The following is an 8725-nucleotide window of genomic DNA, read 5'->3' on the forward strand; positions in this document are numbered from 1 at the left end:
AGAAAGACAGGCTGGGTGTATGGATGGACCTGTCAACGCCCATATTCAGCGGGAAGCAATAACAGAAGCCAGACCTTCCACCTTCTGCACCCCATAATGACCCTGGGTCCATACACCCAGAGGGATAAAGAATAGGAAAACTATCAGGGGATGGGATGAGATATGGAGTTCTGGTGGTGGGAACTGTATGGAGATGTATCCCTCATATCCTATGGTTTCTATCAGTGTTTACTTTTTATGAATAAAAATTTTTTTTTTTTGCCTCCAGGGTTATTGCTGGGGTTCAGTGCCTGAACCATGAATCCACTGCTCCTGGAGGCCATTTTTTCCCCCTTTTGTTGCCCTTATTGTAGCCTTGTTGTGGTTATTATTGTTATTGTTGATGTCGTTCATTGTTGGATAGGACAGAGAGAAATGGAGAGAGGAGGGGAAGACAGAGAGGGGGAGAGAAAGACAGACACCTGCAGACCTGCTTCACCGCCTATGAAGCGGCTCCCCTGCAGGTGGGGAGCCGGGCTCGAACTGGGATCCTTCCACTGGTCCTTGCGCTTTACACCACGTGTGCTTAACCCACTGCGCTACTGCCTGACTCCCCATAAATAAAAATTTTAAAAAATCTTGAGGGCCAGTGAAGTAGCTCACTTGGATAGCATGCTGCTTTGCATATGTGTGGCCCAGGTTTAAGCCTGCTGCATTGGTACTTCAGTGCTGTGGTCTCCTTCACTTTCTCTCTGCCTGTTAGTCTCTGTCTCTATCTGAAAAGGAAAGATGAGAAAATAAAAGGAAAGAAAAGAAAAGGGGAGTCGGGCAGCGAGTTAAGTGCACATGGCACGAAGTGCAAGGACCGGCATAAGGATACCGGTTCGAGCCCCCGGCTCCCCACCTGCAGTGGAGTCGTCTCAGAAGCGGTGAAACAGGTCTGCAGGTGTCTGTCTTTCTCTCCTCCTCTCTGTCTTCCCCTCTTCTCTCCATATCTCTTTGTCCTATCCAACAACGATGACATCAATAACAACAACAATAACTACAACAATACAACAACAAGGGCAACAAAAGGGAATAAATAAATAAATAAATATTTAAAAAAAAAAGAAGGAAGGAAGGAAGGAAAGAAGCAGAGAAAGAAAGCTCAGTTGTGCACCGTTTGCACTGCCACCTAGGGTGATCTAAGAATGATGACTTCATTTCGGCTGCCAGGCCCACACCTGAAGTTCTCAGACTCTACCTGGTGGCACTTGGACAGAATCCTCTTTGGCCTGCAGGAGGGAAGTTCTTTTATTTGCCACCAGGATCATTGCCTGCACTCCAGCACTCCTGGTGGTCATTATTTTTTTCCCTTTTACCTAGATAGTGAAAGATGAGGGAGGAGGAGGGGGAGGGGAGGAGGAGGAAGAGGAAGAGGGGGAGGAGGAGGAGGAGGAGGAGGAGGAGGAGGAGGAGGAGGGAGTGCTCGAGCCTGTAGCATCACTCCACTACATGTGAAGCAGGTCCTGCAGACACTCCTATGTGGTGGCCTGGGGCTGGAATCCTGGTCCTTGCTCATGGTAATGTGTACTCTACCAGGTGAGTCTGCTGTCTGCTGGCTCTTATATCCATGGGACTTGTTTTTATTTATTGAGCCCCCCCATATTGGTAGATTATAGCCTGTATGACTGACTTCCTGGCCTCATTCCAGAACCTATATGACTGATGTTCATTGGCCCCTCTATTTCCCACACTTAAACAGGCTCCCTGCCCTTAACAGTTTTCCACACAGAAAAGAAGGGATGCTTCCACCGGTTCTTGCGCTTTGTGCCACGTGCACTTAACCCGCTGCGCTACCGCACTTTATAAACTTCTAAACTTGCCGCTGTTTCTTTTCTAATTCACACCCACATCTGTTAAAAACTTCTTTCCCTGGAGCCGGGCGGGGGTGCAGTGGGTTAAGCGCACATGGCGCAAAGCGCAAGGATCATCATACCTCACCGGGTTTGAGCCCCGGCTCGTGGGGAGCCACTTCATAGGCAGTAAAGCAGATCTGCAGGTGTCTTTCTCTCCCCTCTCTGTCTTCCCCTCCTCTCTCGATTTCTCTCTGTCCTATCCAACAACAACGACAGCAACAAACAACAACGATAAACATCAAGGGCAACAAAAGGAGAAAAAATAAAAAATAAAATTAAAAAAAACCCCAAAACAAAACTTCTTTCTCTAATAATATAGGAATCCCCTGTGTCTGAGGAAGAAGTACTCTAGCTTGTCACAGTACTGCCCGTGTTCCCCAGGTTGTGCCTGTTTATTTCCTGTCCTCATTATTTCCCTGTTTAGAAGTATGGACCAGAATTTTTTGGGATGTTGACATGTGGGCAGTTGCCTGGTCGGCCCATACTCCTAGACACACTTGTACTGTCCCTAGTATTTGCTAGTGGGGGCAGGGCTCCTGAGAAATGAGCTTTCTGGACACTTTGCCATGTAGTCATCTGTCCAGGGGAGTCAGGATGGGGCCGTGGCAGTACCTGGAACGTGATGTCTTCTCAGAGCACAAATTCTCTTATTTTCAAAGCATAAGTCACCTGCTCCCTCAGAATCTAGAGCTAGCTCATCCTCAGAGAAGTCCGGTCCCTGCGTGGAAGGAGACCTCGGAATCCACATCAAGGATTCTCTGTCCTACGTAGAGGAGGGGCTGTACCTTCTCTGGGTCTGGAGCCCTGGTCTTGCCCAAACGGGGCTGCAGCAGTCAGATCTTGCTACGTGTCCTCCAAAAATGTATAAAAAGTTCAGTAATATAGCTCAAAAGTAACCAAAGAACGAGACCTGAGGCCACATGGAGGGCAGGGAGTTAAGTTTATTTTATGTTAACGAGTTACAGGTCATTCCTACTGGACCTGTCCTGGTGGGAGGCATTATTAACAGTCTTCTCTAAAAACAATCTACCAGATAAAGTTGTCTCTTTCTTAGTTATTAGAGCAGAAATCCTGTGTGAATTATAGTTTGACCTTCTCTTCGCCCCACCTTTAAAATTATTTATTTGGATATAGAGAAATCGAAAGGGAAGAAGAAATGGGGAGAGAAAGAGAGTGACTTGCAGCACAACTTCACCTCCCATGAAGCTTTCTCCTTGCACATGGGGGCTGGGGGCTTGATCAGGGATCCTTATGCACTGTAACATGTGCACGCTACCAGGTGCACCACTGCCCAGCTCTGTAGTTTGACTTTCTTTGTGTGACATGTTCAGCCTGAACCAATATTGGTAGTTGAGGAAGAGAAGATGTGTTGATGAACATCCCCTCAGAATAGATCATGTGAAATAGAATGATGGAGGATCAGGTTCACAAAAGAAGCAAGGTACCAGAAGAGGAGGGAGTAGGTGTGGAGCTTGTTGATTCTGTTTCTGTCCACTTTTCTGCACCGCTGCTCAGGAACTGTACCTGCTCTGTCCTGTTGGGTTGCCTATGCTAAGGCCTCTATTTGTTCCTCCAGATCCACATCCCTCATTCACAGTTCTCCAGATGGCTTTGCTTCCCTTTTCACTGTGCTTGTGTGGTCTCTCCATATAGTCACATCTTGCCTCTTGCCTTGGCCAAACCCTACCTGATTTTCTTTTTTTAAATTATCTTTATTTATTTATTGTATGGAGACAGCCAGAAATTGAGAGGGAAGAGGATGGTAGAGGGGGAGAAAGACAGACACCTGCAACACTGCTTCACTACTCACAGAGCTTCCCCCCTTGGGAAGGGGGGCTGGGGGGCTTGAACATGGGTCCTTGCACACTGTAACATGTACGCTCAACCAGGTGCACCACCACCTGGCTCCTAACCCTACTTGATTTTCAAAGAACAGGCTGAATGCCTGTAATCTATGAGACTCTTCTCAGCCATCAAGTGAGTGACATAAGGAAGGCTGAAGAGGGTCAAGGCTGTTTGATGGGGCAATAGAATAGAGATAATGATATGAAGATACTTCCATCCTTCTAGAAAAATCTTCAAGTAAAATCAAAGCATAATAAAGCAATCCCATTAAAGTACCTAAGCTGACAGCTGTTAATTATACTTCAAATGGAAAGTGTTTTGCTTCAAAGATGCTTATTGCAGGGAGTCGGGCGGTAGCGTAGTGGGTTAAGTGCAAGTGGCACGAAACACAAGGACTGGCGTGAGGATCCTGGTTCGAGCCCCCGGCTCCCCACCTGCAGGGGAGTCGCTTCACAAGCAGTGAAGCAAGTCTGCAGGTGTCTGTCTTTCTCTCCCCCTCTCTGTCTTCCCCTCCTCTCTCCATTTCTCTCTGTCCTATCTAACAACGATGACATCAATAACAACAACAATAACTACAATGACAATAAAAAAAACAAGGGCAACAAAAGGGAAAACAAACAAATATAAAAAAAAAGATGCTTATTGCAGCATTAATTGTAGTGGCAAAAACTGATAGCTACTCAAATGTTTTTGCACCAGATAATGAATGAATTTTTTTTAAATAATTATCTTTATTTATTGGATAGAGACAGCCAGAAATCAAGAGAAGGGGGGAGACAGAGAGGGAGAGAGAGAGAGAGAGAGAGAGAGAGAGAGAGATAGACCTGCAGTTTTGCTTCACCACTTGCAAAGCTTTCCCCAGAATGAATGAATTTTAATAGGTTCTTTTAGCAGTGACTGAAACTTAGCTCCAACAAGCTCAAGCACACAAAAGGAAATCTAACAGCTCAGGAGACTAGACAGTTCAAGGAGCTCAAATGACATTGTTTGTTTGTTTTACCAGAGCACTGCTCAGCTTTGGCTTATGGGGGTATGGGCCATTGAACCTGGGACTTTGGAGCCTTGAGAGTCTCTTTGCATAACTGTGATGCTACCTCACTCCACCCTCAAATGACATTATTGGAAGGGTCCCTTCCATCTCTTGCTTCTGCTTCCCTCACGTGTGCGGTTCATTTCCTCCCACTTTGATTAATCGTCTCCATTGGGGGAAGATGTTGTGTCTGACTGCTCTAGACTTGCATTATCCTTACTTTGTGACCTCAGAGGGAAGAGAAATTGGCTTTTTTCTAGGGAAGGAGACTGTCCTTGTCAGTGTGACTTGCTCATTGCCAGTCTACTCCCTGAGGCCAGAGAAATGGCATGACATATTGTGAGTCACCACATCTGGGTCAGGTCAGGAAGGGGTGGTTGTGGTTGACCTTCCCATTGGACTACATGGAATGAGTGAGGGAGGAAGTGTTCCCTACAAGACTTTTAGTGCTATGACCAGGATGGCAAAATCTAGTTGATGCAATATTATAATCCAGGAAAGGATTAGCTCCAAAGATCATGTTGCAACACGAAACATGGTTCTAAAACAGTGCGCTAAGGGGGCAGAACATATATACTTAGATTATGGTGGTATCTCTCGGATATTGAAAATTACAGTAGGATGATGCCACTCATAGATAGAAGTTGAAAAATAAGAACAGAGGGAAGTCGGGCTGTAGTGCAGCGGGTTAAGCGCAGGTGGCGCAAAGCACAAGGACCGGCATAAGGATCCCGGTTCGAACCCCAGCTCCCCACCTGCAGGGGAGTCGCTTCACAGGCGGTGAAGCAGGTCTGCAGGTGTCTATCTTTCTCTCCCCCTCTCTGTCTTCCCCTTCTCTCTCCATTTCTCTCTGCCCTATCCAACAATGACAACAACAATAATAACTACAACAATAAAACAGCAAGGGCAACAAAAGGGAATAAATAAATAAAATAAATATTTAAAAAAAGAAAAATAAGAACAGAAGGGAAACACACAAAGCAGAACTTGGACTGGAGTTGGTGTATTGCACCAAAGTAAAGGACTCTGGGGTGAGGAGGGGGTGTTCAGGTCCTGGAACATGATGGTGGAGCAGGACCTAGGTGGGGAGTTAGAGTGTTATGTGAAAAACTGAGTAATGTTACACATGTACCAACTACTGTATTTTAATCTTGACTGTAAACCACTAATCTCTTCCTTTTGTTTTATGGGGTACTGGGCATATGATGCTGTTAAAAACCAATACTTTCTGCAAAGACATTTGTACAATAAATAAAATACATTCATACAAAAAAATTCTAGTGTGTATTGTTTGATGTGGTTTCAGAGTTTTTTTTTTTTTAATATTTATTTATTCCCTTCTGTTGCCCTTGTTGTTTTATTGTTGTTGTAGTTATTATTTGTCGTATGCTTTACATTGGTTTGTTCTAGCCCTCCCCCGCCAAGAGAATTGGATGAGTCCTGTTAATTTCACGGGCCTGCTTGGCCCCGCCCCAAGGAACCCCGAGAGAGAGTTCCTGAGTCGGAGAGTTCCTGAGTTCCAGAGTAAAAGAAAGAGTGCTTGCGCCGCCGCAAAGAGACAGCGGAGTTCTGTTTGGTGATTAGTTTGTCTTAGTTTATGAATCGTTGTTCCTGAATAAAGAAATACAGCTTCCCTGCCCAGCCGTTGTCTCTGTGTCTCTGTTACCCGCCCGTGAAGCAAGCCAACCCGCCCAGCAGAGCCTCCGAAATTTTAACAACAAATGGCGCCCAACATTGTTATTGGTGTCGTCGTTGTTGAATAGGACAGAGAGAAATGGAGAGAGGAGGGGAAGACTGAGAAGGGGAGAGAAAGATAGACACCTGCAGACCTGCTTACTGCTTGTGAATTGACCCCCCTGCATGTGGGGTGCGGGGGGCTTGAACCGGGATCTTCATGCCAGTCCTTGTGCTTCCTGTTTTTTTTATTGGCATGAGATTTGTAGAGATCTGGAGAGTCATGATTTTCAATGTTACAGTTTCTTTTTTTTTTTTTTGTAGTTATTATTGCTGTCTTCGTTGTTGGATAGGACAGAGAGAAATGGAGAGAGGAGGGGAAGACTGAGAGGGGGAGATAAAGACACCTACAGACCTTCTTCACCACTTGTGAAGTGACTCCCCAGCAGGTGGGGAGCCAGAGGCTTGAACTGAGATCCTTAGGCCGATCCTTGAGTTTTGTGCCAAGTGTACTTAACCCACTGCGCTACCACCCAACTCCCTTATGTTATAGTTTCCTTAAGCGTTGGAGCTGATGAACCCTCTTTAGCAGATTAAAAGAGAGAGAGAGAGAGAGAAAGAGAAAGAGAGACATACAGTATTGCTTCACTGTGACGCTTCACTCGCCCCTACCAGGTGGGAACTGGGAGCTTGAATCTGAGTCTGTGCACTAGCAACATGTGTTGCTCCTGGGTATGCCGCCACCCAGCCTCCTGGAGGTGATTTTTTTTTTTTCACTTTTTAAAAATATTTATTCCCTTTTGTTGCCCTTGTTATTTTATTGTTGTAGTTATTGTTGTTGTTATTGATGTCGTCATTGTTGGATAGGACAGAGAGAAATAGAGAAATGGAGAGAGGAGGGGAAGATAGAAAGGGGGAGAAAAAGACACCTGCAGTCCTGCTTCATCACTTGCAAAACTTCCCCCCTGCAGGTGGAAACCAGGGTCTTGAACCTGGAGCCTTCTGCATTGTAACATGGAGCAATGACTTCTAAGAGTGAAGAGCATTCCTCACGGGGAGACCTTCATGCAGAGGCACAGCCAACGCACAGGTCTTGAGGTAGGAATGTGCCTGAGAGGAGAAGGTTAGGGAGGAGAGTAGACTATGTAACACCTGTTGGTTACTGTAGGGATTTTGTCTTTTACTCTCAAGAAAAAGGGTTTTTAAAATTATATATATATATATTAGAATACTGCTTGGCTCTGGTTTATGGTGGTGTGGGAGATTGAACCTGGGACTTTGGAGTCTCAGGCATGAGAGTCTCTTTGCATAACCATTATGCTATCTCCCCTGCCCAGAGCTGAAATATTTTTATCCCATTTTTCTTTTTTTTCTTTTTTTTGCCTCCAGGGTTATTGCTGGGGCTCGCTCAGTGCCTGCACTATAAACCCACTGCTCTGGAAGGTTATTTTTCCCCTTTTGCTGCCCTTGTTGTTGTGGTTGTTATTATTATTGTTGTTGTTGTTATTGATGTCATTGTTATTGGATAGGACAGAGAGAAATGTAGAGAGGAGGGGAAGACAGAGGGGGGAGACACAGATAGACACTTGCAGACCTGTTTCACTGCTTGTGAAGAGACCCGCCTGCAGGTGGGGAGCTGGGGGCTCGAACCAGGATCCTTATGACGGTTCTTGCACTTTGCACCATGTGTGCTTAACCAGATGTGCTACCACCCGACCCCCTCTGTCTTTTTTCAGAGCCCTGATCAGCTCTGGTTTATGGTGGTATTGGGGGATTGAACCTGGGACTTTGGAGCCTCAGCATGAGAGTCTCTTTGCATAACCATTATGCTATCTACTCCTGCCCTTCCATTCTTCAGACTTCAGTGCTTTAAGGGTGGTGAAAACAGGTGGTAGTGGGGGGGATATCTGGCAAAAAGTAGACACCTGACCATGAGCAAAGGCTCCCAGCTTTCATCACGACTCTTGTTGATTTCTCCAACTACCCTACTTCCCAGGCTGGGGTGTGGCTCATTCCACCTCCTCAGTTGTCTTTAGGACACACCCTCAGACTTGGGAACTCAGCTCCTCAAACTTAAGGCAGTTGAGAAGTGAGGAAGACCCCCTGCCCACCGTCTTCCCTGGGGTCCCTGTCTCTCTGAGTCCCAGTCTCATTCAGTCAACATTAAGGCATGTGCAAGTCAGATGCTGGGCCAGAGACTGACCTGGACTTAGAGTGGTGAGCCGGCAGGGGGCCCAGCAAATGGTGTGTTCATCTGGAGGAGAAAAGCTGAGATCCTCTGGTTCCCCCAACCCTACTT

The sequence above is a fragment of the Erinaceus europaeus genome, chromosome 12 (genome assembly GCF_950295315.1).
Source record: "Erinaceus europaeus chromosome 12, mEriEur2.1, whole genome shotgun sequence".
Lineage (NCBI taxonomy): Eukaryota > Metazoa > Chordata > Mammalia > Eulipotyphla > Erinaceidae > Erinaceus > Erinaceus europaeus.